This window comes from Lissotriton vulgaris, chromosome 3_1, assembly GCF_964263255.1.
Source record: "Lissotriton vulgaris chromosome 3_1, aLisVul1.2, whole genome shotgun sequence".
Classification (NCBI taxonomy): domain Eukaryota; kingdom Metazoa; phylum Chordata; class Amphibia; order Caudata; family Salamandridae; genus Lissotriton; species Lissotriton vulgaris.
In genome coordinates this window covers 2,053,009,349-2,053,022,294 of record NC_141689.1, presented here as the reverse complement: position 1 = coordinate 2,053,022,294, position 12,946 = coordinate 2,053,009,349, and the positions used below count along the sequence as shown (strand labels likewise).

At 42.4% G+C, this 12,946-nt stretch overlaps 1 protein-coding gene across 8 annotated transcripts in view; it reads left to right on the top strand.

The window, feature by feature from the left end:
* Positions 1 to 12,946, top strand: part of PCM1 (pericentriolar material 1) — a 1,333,387-nt gene that overhangs the window by 201,115 nt on the left and 1,119,326 nt on the right. The gene's annotated exons all lie outside the window — the stretch shown is intronic.

The following is a 12,946-nucleotide window of genomic DNA, read 5'->3' as shown; positions in this document are numbered from 1 at the left end:
CTATCCAGGACCCCAGGCTTCCTGCTCTCTCTGTTAAAATGGACTCCATGTACCTTAGGTACATATCTAATTGGATACTGAGTCACCTTATCAGCCCCTGTACAGTGTACCTTAGGTACCCAGGGCATAGGTGCACCCTGGGCCTACCAGGGGCTGCAGCATGTATTATTCCACCCCTGGCTGGCCATCCAAAACTGACACAGCTGGCTGCTAAAACAGCTGGTGCAAGGTGGTGTAATCACCCTTTGCTCTAGATATAGTATACCTATATCTAAACCTAAAATGGACACATATCTTCCTATAAGTCACTCCTATGGCAGGCCTTAACAATCATGGAGGCAGAGTGCTTAGAATTATGTGAGATGGTGCTTTAGCATGAGCTGAGCCTGTCTGCAGCTTTCGGAACTAAGTCCTTTAGCTGTTTCCATGATAACGCTATACCATATACTCTTAAGTGCATTATAATCCTCGCGGTTATTGCTAACTATGGCATAGCATTATCAAAACCTGTCCAGTAAGGTGTCATACGAATTGGAATACTACCCCCTCGCCAATTCTGGCGACGGGGGTAGCATTCCACCCTTTTCTAGGGGCACGACATGTATATAACTGTGAACCCCGGTTAAAGTTAACTTGAGCCTCAGCATCACAAAATGGATGATGCCACCACAGACATAAGTCTGACCTCCTGCTGCTGGGAGTCCTTCCAGCGAGGGAGGCCTGGACAAAGGGTTTCCTGCCTTGGGAGGTGCTAGCACCACCCCAGACAGGATTTTGTGTATTAGGTAGGACAGGCCTGAAAGGAACGAGACATGCCTGGGGCACACAAGGTGTCCCTGTGCATACACCGGTTCAAACCAGTTGCTGGGGCACTCCAACCCCAGCTCTGGCGCGAAACCGGACAAAGGATAGGGGGTGTAACCACCCCCCTTCCTGGTCCCACCCATAGGAGGGACCTAGTCATAGTACAGCCCCCTTTAGGAGAATAAAGTTAGGAGCTGGTCCCATTCCACATTCGATTAATCCTGATTTGAAACTCTACAAGAAGAAACTCTGGACTTCGACGTTCTGCTCCACAGAAGACTGAAGAAATCTCCCTTGTGGCCAAGGAGTGACCACCCTGCACAAGCAGGCACCATCAATCGTTCCAGCGGTTCACTTTGTCGTCTTCCCGAGCGGATCCAGACTTCATAGCCCGACGAGACCTGGACTTCCAGACCTCTCCGACCTCTACCTACATCTGCAGCACAGCTGAGATCCGTCGGTGCGACGATCGACGAATGCATCAGAGGTACAGTCCCAATCATCTGTTTCATTTATGGCTCCGTCAACAGGCTCATCGACGGGGATTTCATAGTCTCTGGGACTATTGCAGATGGTGGTGCCTGTGTCGTCGTCGATGGTGCTTGTGTCTTCGTCGATGGTGATTGTGTTGTCGTCAATGGTGCTGACGAGGGTGACAACAGCCTAGGTTCTATTTTGGTAATGGTTTCTATTGCTATGTTATGTAAACCGGGGACTCCTATTCCGACGACTGGGAATGATACAAGCAGGGGAATTTATGATAGTTTCCAATACTGGAGAACCAAAGTTACAGGTAAGTAACTTTTTTTTTTTTTTTGAAGTTCAACATAAATCTTTATTGTCATATAGTTGCACATATGAACACAGCCAATGGCCTACAACCCTGGGGCCGGCCGCATTTGGAAGATAGACAGGATTGTTCACTACACAGCCTTTTAGCCGGCAGCAAATCTTGATCTAGCGAAATGGCTTTATATCTTGCGAGACAGTCACAATTGTACATGGCGTGTATGGTTAACTTTTTTTTTTTTAGTTTTGATGAAAATCTATATAACAGTAACCCTAAGAAAACCAGGACAATACTGCACTCTGTCGCCACCTGTGTCCTACATAACTGGAATCACGTTATAGGGAGGTTTGATTTATCATGTTGTGCTCAGAGTGGGTCATTCCTGCGGTAACACCATCAACCTCAGCCATCAACACCCTGTTATACAGCAGCCTCATCCACCTCAATGCTAAATAAATAGTCTGTCAGATAGCACCAGAAGTCTTTGGGACGTGATCTGCTGGGTAATTCTTCTTCATATGTGAGCAACTTGTCCCTGCAATATGTCATGTCATTGAGCCAGGCCTTGAGGTTCGGCACGGTGGTCCCCTCCCAGCACTTGAAGACCTGTCTCTTAGCTAATAACAGAGCTATGGCACAGAATTTCCGTTTTCCTGCTTTCACATTTGACAATAGACCTATTAGGCATATTTTCGTGGTACATCCTATATCAACGCCCACCATCTTACCAAGCATAGTGGTGACTGCCTCCCAATAGGTGTGTATCCTTGGGCAATGCCAAGCTAGATGCACAAAATCCGCCTCACCATATCCACATCGTTTACACCTGGCATCCTCGCGCAACCCATATTTATGCAGTCTTAGTGGTGTGTGGTATGTTTAATGTAGATATTTGAGATGTGTGATCTGGAGGTTTCCATTCGGGGTGAGCAGTTTTAGGAGTGTGCAGGCCGTGGACCATTCCCTGTCTGTTAGTGGCTCTGATAAGGAAGCATTCCATCTCTGCATCGCCTTATCTGAATTATATGGTATTTCGCTTTAGGCTACTGTATAAAGTCTAGATACCAGATGTGTAATGTTGGATGACTCGATAATCAGTTGTAGTGTTTGCAGGGTCGGTGGTTCCGCTGGATAGGTTGTGTATAATTCCCTGATTGCCCTCTGCAGTCTGTAATACGTAAATCGGAAAAGTAGTGTGGGGTTGCTTATATAAGTCAGGTCCTCTACCCTGCAAAAGTTGCCATCGTGATACAGATCACCGAACGTGTCTATGCCTACTTGTTTCAGTATTTTCATGCCCATCTGTATGTTCATCACTGATAGAGCAGGATGGTGTTGTAGTGGTAGCGCCGGGGCATATATCGGCAGCTTGTGAGCCATTCTCCCTAGTGCCTTCCATGCTCTGGCAGTAGTATCTATCGTGTTAATGTCCCTTGCGTGTAATGGCGGTCTCTCATGTGTTACTATCGCAGTGAGCGGTGTTGGTAGTGCGTCCCCCTCTTCAACAGCTATGTGCGTTAGTTAAGGGGTGGGGTGATACCAATGCGCTGCATACTGGGCTTGTGCACACAAGTAGTAGAGTCTAAAATCTGGCACACAAAAACCGCCCTTCTCGTAGGGTAGCGTGAGTGTACGTAGGTCAATACGTGCTTGTTTGCCCGCCCATATTAGTTTCAGTACCAATGATGTTATATTTTTAAAGACCGCCCTGGGTGGTGTAATTGGTATGTTATTAAATAAATACAGGAATTTGGGCAGGACATTCATTTTGACTATGGCTATCCTATCCACCAGGGATAGCGGTAATTGTATCCATCGAGCCACTTTTCCTTCAAGTTCTGCCATAATTTGTTCTAATCACTTCCTCCGGATTTCGACTGTACCAGATTCCCAAGTATCTCGTAGGGTCAGATTGCCAGTCTAAGGGAAATTCAGGGTCAAAGGGGACGGTGGAGTCAGTAAGTGGTATGATTAGGGATTTCTCCCAATTGATTTGCAACCCAGAGTGGCGACCAAATCTCACATATTCCTGCAACAACGGGCTAAGATTTTGTTCAGGATCTCTCACATACAGGAGCATATCGTCAGCATATAATGAAATGTGTAAAGGTCTCCCAGGGAAGTGCAGGGTCGAATGGTTAAGCGTCTACCTGATAATACATGCAAGGGGTTCCAAGACCAGTGCAAATATCAATGGCGACAGTGTGCACCCCTGTCTTGTTCCCCTGGCTATAGGGAAGGGCTCAGAAATGTAACCATTCACCCTCACTCTTGCCTGTGGGTTCGTGTATAGCAGTGTCACCCAGGTTATGAACCTCGCTGGGAATCCCATTCTCTGCAAGATCGCTAGAATATAGGACCATTCAATGGAGTCGAAGGCTTTGGCCGCGTCAAGCATCACCGCCACCGCTTTGGTCTGGGGAATTAGGTAGTGGGACAATGCAAATAATGTTCTAGTATTGTGGGAAGTGTCCCTCGTAGGGATGAATCCAGCTTGGTCCGGTAGGACCAGATTCGTCATCAGGGGTTGCAGGCGGTCCGCCAACAATTTAGCCAGCATCTTTGAGTCAACATTTAAAAGGGATAGTGGACGATATGAATCACAGTGGTCTGGTGTTTTACCCGGTTTTAGAAGGGTGATAATCACTGCCTCCCGCAGTGACGGGGGCAATGTCACCTGATCAAAGGCAGCGCCATACATTGCGACCATATGGGGGGCTAGCAGGTCCACAAATTTCTTGTAAAATTCGCAGGTGTATCCGTCAGGCCCAGGTGCTTGCCATTGGGGAGCGCAAGAATTATTGCGGTCACCTCCTCAACAGTTATGGGTTGCGCTAGATATTCTCTTTGATTATCTGACAGCCATGCAATTGTTATGTCCTGCAGATAACGCAGCGTTTCCTGAGTTGGAGCCGGTTGCTGTAAAGTGTAGAGGTCTGAGTATGTATGAACAAAGCTACGAAGTATGTCTGCAGTTTGTGTGTGCAATTGACCGTTGTTGTCACTAATCTGAGTAATTGTTCGCGCCCCTCTTTCCCCCACAAATTTTCCTCGCTAGAACTCTGCCAGGCCCCCCTCCCCTCTCCGAATTGTCTAGCCTGAGGGCGTTTGGTGATGTATTTCAGTTCATCATCTGCAAATTGTTGGTGTTCAGTAAGTGTCTGTTTAATCTCGCCTAGCAATTCCGCTCTGCCTGTGTGTGCATGTTCCTGTTCCAGTGCCGTCAATTTGCGTTCAAGTCTGGTGATCAGCGTTCTAATATCTTTTAGTATCCCAGCAGAGGTGCTGATGCACACCCCTCGAAGTGTCGCCTTGAATGCTTCCCACAGGACACAGGGGTCCTCAACTGTACCTGCGTTTAAGTGGAAGTACTCTTTAATGGCAGCCGTCACAGCAGTGACATATGTGGGGTCTAATAATGTTTGTGCGTTAAAGCGCCAACTGAAGGGTGGAGGTGCATGGTGAGGTATCTGTAGCGAGAGCACCACGGGGTTGTGGTCAGACCGTGTGCGAGGGAGTGTTGCTATCTTCGTTGCCCATAGTACCGCTGTATCTGTCCCCAGCCAAAAATCGATCCTGGACCAACTCCTGTGTGCCATGTTGACGTGTGTTTCACCCGGTGTATTTGGATGGTACACCCTCCAGAGGTCCCTGAGTGCCCTGTCTTCCATAATGTCCCCCAATGTTTCCCTGGCCTTCTTATGAGGTTCTGTGGAAGTCGCTGAGCGATCCTCAGCGTTTCGCAAGGTCACATTGAAGTCACCCCCCCCCCCCCAGACCAGGGTAGTATCACTGAATTCTAGCAATTGGTCCCGGAGTTCTTGGAAGAACTCCGGGGAGTCAGTGTTCGGGCCATATACATTCACTATCGTGATCATTTGCCCCCTCAACTTCCCTGATACAATTACATATCTGATAATGTGATTTGGTGAATGCACAGCCTTGATTTTTATTGAATATTGACAAGATTGGGTGCTTCCAAGGGTGGCGACCAACGTCCCTGGGTGCCTGTTAGTAGATACTGGAATAGTGTCACTAATGAGTCATTAGGGACATCCCCTTAGAGCACACCTTTTACTTCCTCCCTTAGAATCAGAGGATTCCACACATGTTTTATCCTTTTGGAAAAAGGTTTATTGACTTAGTCTTTACATTTGTTTGAATACTTTAACTCTGTTGTTTTAATTATTCACAACATTTCCCAGTGTATATTCACGTCAGTGACATAGATAGTTTCTTTATCCAATGCATTTCGGGCGTACCGAAGCGCCCTTCATCAGGGAATACATACTCTAAAAATAAAAAACATATAATGCCAAAATTAAAATGTAATACGTGTAATGTTCATATCTGTTCAAACCATTAGGATTTTGTTCAAGACATCGTAATTCACAATTTCTTAACATTCGTCGATGTGCATTTGTTAGTAAATTGGTTCACTCACGTGTCACTGTTTTCTAAAGAAATTCGGAATCTGTAAAAACGGGGATAGATACAAATACTCGGGTAAATATGCTGCTCGCGTATAAATGACTCTATTCTGCACTAGAGTTTAGTTTATAGCTATCTGAAAACTAACCTCGTTTCAGATGGTTCGGCGTCTCGGTCGACGTACACTGCCCTTCCGAGTAGGATGGTAGCCAAGGTAACTAACAACAACCATTCCTATACGCTATCATTCCGCTCACGTGACCGTGAGGCGGAAGGCAAGACGGCGGTTAAAACCCGCCGGGTTAACCTATGTTATCTCCATATTATTGTGACAAAAATTATATCAAAATAATAAGGGTAACCTAATGTTCAATAAAGAAAATTATAAAAACGTGAACTCAAATAAAATAGAGGTCGATGGTATACAAGACTCGAACCCTGGGATGCATAAGCAACTAGGGGCCAAAACTTAAACGATGGTGCTATATCTCTATTGGGTGTATTGTGAGTGAATAGAATTACCTGTAAGTGGTAGAACATTAGAAAATTACACTCATAACGAAAAATAAAATTGTACATACAATATCGCAGGTTGTTCAGTCCAGAGTAAGGAGGACCCAAAAGAGTTCCCTTACTGTTATACGTTACCAGTTGTTATTTAAAGATAACATGATAGTTCGCTCCTTTCATTTAGTCCATTGGGATTCTGGGTAGACAGTTTGTGAATCCAAAAGTTCTCACGTTGTAGCATGTGTTTGGTGTTGTCTCTTCCTTCTGCTTTCTCTACGACTTCTAGGATGATATATTGTAGTTGAGAGATGTTGTGTTTTGCCTCTATAAAGTGCGTGGCTACTGATGATTTGAGGTTCTTCAATCTGATATTTGATTTGTGTTCGGTCAGCCTTATCTTGATGCGTCTCTCCGTTTTGCCAATGTATAATTTACCGCACGGGCATTTCAGTGCGTAAATTACATTCTTGGAATTACATGTAGCGTTAACTCTGATCCTTATTTTATTCCCTTTCATTGGGTGATTAATGGAATTGCCTTTGATTATGTTGTTGCAACAACCACAGTTTAAGCAGGGTTTTGTTCCTTTGAATGTCTCAGTTGTTGGTTTCCGTTGTTTCAAGATTTCCCCTAGGTTCTGTGCCCTGGTGTGAGCAAATATTGGGCTCTCTGTGAACGTGTTTACAAAATCAGGTTCAGATTTTAGCATGCTCCAATGTTTTTTGATGATTCTTTTAAAGTTGTTACTTTGTGTCGAATATTTGGATACCGCAACTATGCGTGTTTCTTCACGTTTCTGTGTAGTTTTTAGTAAGTTTCTCCTGTCAATATTGTCCACTTTTTCTCTTGCTTTGTTGATCACCTCTTTAGGATACCCTCTGTCTGTGAATCTTGAACCCATCTCATCCAGGGTATGTTTTACCATTTCGTTATTTGATGTTATTCTTTTGACCCTTGTCATTTGGGAATAGGGTAGATGTAATTTCAAACTTGGCTGGTGAAAACTAGTATAGTGTAGCAAATTGTTCTTATCAGTGTCTTTACGATATACATTGGTTTCGAAACCTTTTTCAGTGTGAGTGATTCTGACATCAAGAAAGGTTACCGTGGATTCTGAAATGTCCCACGTAATTTGAATTCGGCTGTCCTGTCTGTTGAATTCCTCTAGCGCAGTTTCTAGCAGAGTTTTTGAGGATTTCCACATGATAAAAATGTCGTCAATATAACGAACTATGAATTTCAGATTGTCTTTCCAGATGGGTTTCGACAACATGTTGGATTCTTCAAAATCTTCCATAAAGATATTCGCGTATACCGGGGCCGCGGAATTTCCCATGGCAGTTCCCGTGAGTTGCTGATACCACTTGTTGTCATACTTAAAGTAACTTTGGTACAGAGTGAAAGTCATAAGTTCCATTAAAAATACCTGAAACTCCAAACTTATATCTGTGTTCAATAAGGCTTTTTCAATAGCCTCCATTCCCAACTGATGTGGTATCACTGTATACAAAGATTTTACGTCTGCCGTGCACATTATGACAGACTCATTTGGTACCATTTGTATTCCCTCTAATTTCAATAGGAAGTCAGTCGTGTCTTTTACATAAGTTCGCATTTTTTTAACTGTGGGCTGAAGATATTTATCAATCAATTGGCCTATTGGCTCATGTAAACTTCCCCTGGTTGATACTATTGGTCGTAGTGGTGGGTCCATTAGATCTTTATGAACCTTTGGTATCATATAGAATACCGGACTTTTGGGATTAGCCTTGATCAGAAAGTTTTTGGTTTTGATGTTTATAGTTCCCATCTCGTACGCCTTATTGACTATGTTAGTCAATATCTTGATGAATTCATTAGTGGGATTCCCTTCAAGAGGAAAGTAAGTGTTGCTATCCGAAATACGGAAGCAAGGGCAGACACTTTTGCATTTAAGGAAACAGAAGTAGACCGTATTTATGCCTTGATAAGGGAAGAAATATCGCAGGAAACCTCTACCCGGGGTAAGGAACAAAACATCAAACAATTAATTTACCTAACAAAAAGACAGATCAATCAAAAGCTCCATGCGAGCACACTAATTAAATATCATCGCGCGCAACGTATACCGAGAGGCCTCAGAATCTCCTTAAAACCTTCGCTCTGCAAGAACTTCAAACAGTTTCAGGACAAATGGTTTGCAATTCTGAATAAATGTTCGCTGGACCTCATTCTGCTAATCATAGAGGAACTTTCTGGAATACTGGAAGAATTGGCCAAAGAGATAACTGAAGTATCAGAGGAACTATCGAAACTATTAACAGAAGAGGAATTATCAAAAACACTGGAAGATATCAAAGAACAGATAGAAAAACACACCAAGGATATCAATGAGAGAAAAATCAGAAAGTTCAAAAGGGACACCTTGGATTATAAGTTGGGAGAGGTGTATACATGGGCAGACATTTATGCCCAGAAAAGGAGAAATAGACCATACTCACCCAATACGGACACATCTTCCACTGGTAGTGACAGTTCACAGAGAACCCAAAAACAACAACCAAAACAACGTGAACAAGGCCAACCTGAATCTAGAATACTAACAGAAAGAAGGACACAAGAGGATCCACTAGTAGAACAACCAACTACAAGCATGCCAATTACTGCAAGTCCTTTTTTAGAACAAGGTCAAGCGCAAAAGGGCGACCCCGGAGAGGAAAGAAGAGAAAAGGAGAAAGAAAAGGAACATCCTCAAACGAGAAGCACCACAATCCCGAAAAAAGACAAAGACAAGAAGAAAACACAGAACTGAACCAATTAGTCATCAACATAAGTGACTATCAACCGAGTGAGCATGAACTAAAATTGTTGCAAAGAGGCACGTCATTCGTTCCTACTACAAATACCAATGCGTTGGAAACAGAGGTCAGTTTTTTTAAACTCATGAGAAAACTGAGACTGAGGTATTTTTTTGACCACGTGCTTCCACATGTTGATAAAGAAACCGAGGATCAACTACGCGGATTACGCACAATCAGCACTTTCCAAGCTCCCACAAGCCACAAAACATTGGATTTGTTTGAAAAAATGGTCAAACAGGAACTGGCTCAATTGAAATGGGACAAAAAGACAAAGAGAAATATGACGCAGAAAGACTTGGGCACCCTAAGAAAATTAGCAATGAACACCAACATCAGATTCACCAAAGCAGATAAAGGGGGAGCATTAGTCATTATGAATAATGACATGTATGAAAAAAAAGTCCATGAACATATTTCGGATAGCAACACTTACTTTCCTCTTGAAGGGAATCCCACTAATGAATTCATCAAGATATTGACTAACATAGTCAATAAGGCGTACGAGATGGGAACTATCAACATCAAAACCAAAAACTTTCTGATCAAGGCTAATCCCAAAAGTCCGGTATTCTATATGATACCAAAGGTTCATAAAGATCTAATGGACCCACCACTACGACCAATAGTATCAACCAGGGGAAGTTTACATGAGCCAATAGGCCAATTGATTGATAAATATCTTCAGCCCACAGTTAAAAAAATGCGAACTTATGTAAAAGACACGACTGACTTCCTATTGAAATTAGAGGGAATACAAATGGTACCAAATGAGTCTGTCATAATGTGCACGGCAGACGTAAAATCTTTCTATACAGTGATACCACATCAGTTGGGAATGGAGGCTATTGAAAAAGCCTTATTGAACACAGATATAAGTTTGGAGTTTCAGGTATTTTTAATGGAACTTATGACTTTCACTCTGTACCAAAGTTACTTTAAGTATGACAACAAGTGGTATCAGCAACTCACGGGAACTGCCATGGGAAATTCCGCGGCCCCGGTATACGCGAATATCTTTATGGAAGATTTTGAAGAATCCAACATGTTGTCGAAACCCATCTGGAAAGACAATCTGAAATTCATAGTTCGTTATATTGACGACATTTTTATCATGTGGAAATCCTCAAAAACTCTGCTAGAAACTGCGCTAGAGGAATTCAACAGACAGGACAGCCGAATTCAAATTACGTGGGACATTTCAGAATCCACGGTAACCTTTCTTGATGTCAGAATCACTCACACTGAAAAAGGTTTCGAAACCAATGTATATCGTAAAGACACTGATAAGAACAATTTGCTACACTATACTAGTTTTCACCAGCCAAGTTTGAAATTACATCTACCCTATTCCCAAATGACAAGGGTCAAAAGAATAACATCAAATAACGAAATGGTAAAACATACCCTGGATGAGATGGGTTCAAGATTCACAGACAGAGGGTATCCTAAAGAGGTGATCAACAAAGCAAGAGAAAAAGTGGACAATATTGACAGGAGAAACTTACTAAAAACTACACAGAAACGTGAAGAAACACGCATAGTTGCGGTATCCAAATATTCGACACAAAGTAACAACTTTAAAAGAATCATCAAAAAACATTGGAGCATGCTAAAATCTGAACCTGATTTTGTAAACACGTTCACAGAGAGCCCAATATTTGCTCACACCAGGGCACAGAACCTAGGGGAAATCTTGAAACAACGGAAACCAACAACTGAGACATTCAAAGGAACAAAACCCTGCTTAAACTGTGGTTGTTGCAACAACATAATCAAAGGCAATTCCATTAATCACCCAATGAAAGGGAATAAAATAAGGATCAGAGTTAACGCTACATGTAATTCCAAGAATGTAATTTACGCACTGAAATGCCCGTGCGGTAAATTATACATTGGCAAAACGGAGAGAAGCATCAAGATAAGGCTGACCGAACACAAATCAAATATCAGATTGAAGAACCTCAAATCATCAGTAGCCACGCACTTTATAGAGGCAAAACACAACATCTCTCAACTACAATATATCATCCTAGAAGTCGTAGAGAAAGCAGAAGGAAGAGACAACACCAAACACATGCTACAACGTGAGAACTTTTGGATTCACAAACTGTCTACCCAGAATCCCAATGGACTAAATGAAAGGAGCGAACTATCATGTTATCTTTAAATAACAACTGGTAACGTATAACAGTAAGGGAACTCTTTTGGGTCCTCCTTACTCTGGACTGAACAACCTGCGATATTGTATGTACAATTTTATTTTTCGTTATGAGTGTAATTTTCTAATGTTCTACCACTTACAGGTAATTCTATTCACTCACAATACACCCAATAGAGATATAGCACCATCGTTTAAGTTTTGGCCCCTAGTTGCTTATGCATCCCAGGGTTCGAGTCTTGTATACCATCGACCTCTATTTTATTTGAGTTCACGTTTTTATAATTTTCTTTATTGAACATTAGGTTACCCTTATTATTTTGATATAATTTTTGTCACAATAATATGGAGATAACATAGGTTAACCCGGCGGGTTTTAACCGCCGTCTTGCCTTCCGCCTCACGGTCACGTGAGCGGAATGATAGCGTATAGGAATGGTTGTTGTTAGTTACCTTGACTACCATCCTACTCGGAAGGGCAGTGTACGTCGACCGAGACGCCGAACCATCTGAAACGAGGTTAGTTTTCAGATAGCTATAAACTAAACACTAGTGCAGAATAGAGTCATTTATACGCGAGCAGCATATTTACCCGAGTATTTGTATCTATCCCCGTTTTTACAGATTCCGAATTTCTTTAGAAAACAGTGACACGTGAGTGAACCAATTTACTAACAAATGCACATCGACGAATGTTAAGAAATTGTGAATTACGATGTCTTGAACAAAATCCTAATGGTTTGAACAGATATGAACATTACACGTATTACATTTTAATTTTGGCATTATATGTTTTTTATTTTTAGAGTATGTATTCCCTGATGAAGGGCGCTTCGGTACGCCCGAAATGCATTGGATAAAGAAACTATCTATGTCACTGACGTGAATATACACTGGGAAATGTTGTGAATAATTAAAACAACAGAGTTAAAGTATTCAAGCAAATGTAAAGACTAAGTCAATAAACCTTTTTCCAAAAGGATAAAACATGTGTGGAATCCTCTGATTCTAAGGGAGGAAGTAAAAGGTGTGCTCTAAGGGGATGTCCCTAATGACTCATTAGTGACACTATTCCTCAATTACATATCTACCATTTCTATCTACAATCGTACGTTCAATCCTGTAATCAGTACCTTTCTTGACCAATGTCATGACCCCCCTAGAGTACGAGGAGTATGCCGCCGAAGTGCACGTCTCCGCCCAACGTGTTCCAATAGTTCTGCGCATTGTAGGATCCAAATGGGTTTTCTGTAGTAGCGCTATGTCAATATGATGTCTGTCTAGACATGCAAAAATCTGACGCACCTTCTTAGGATTTGTGAGGTCTCGTACATTCCATGTTAATAGATTCAAATTATCACTATTCACGATGTCTGTTCGATTATCTTCCCATAGAATTCAGCATATATTGAC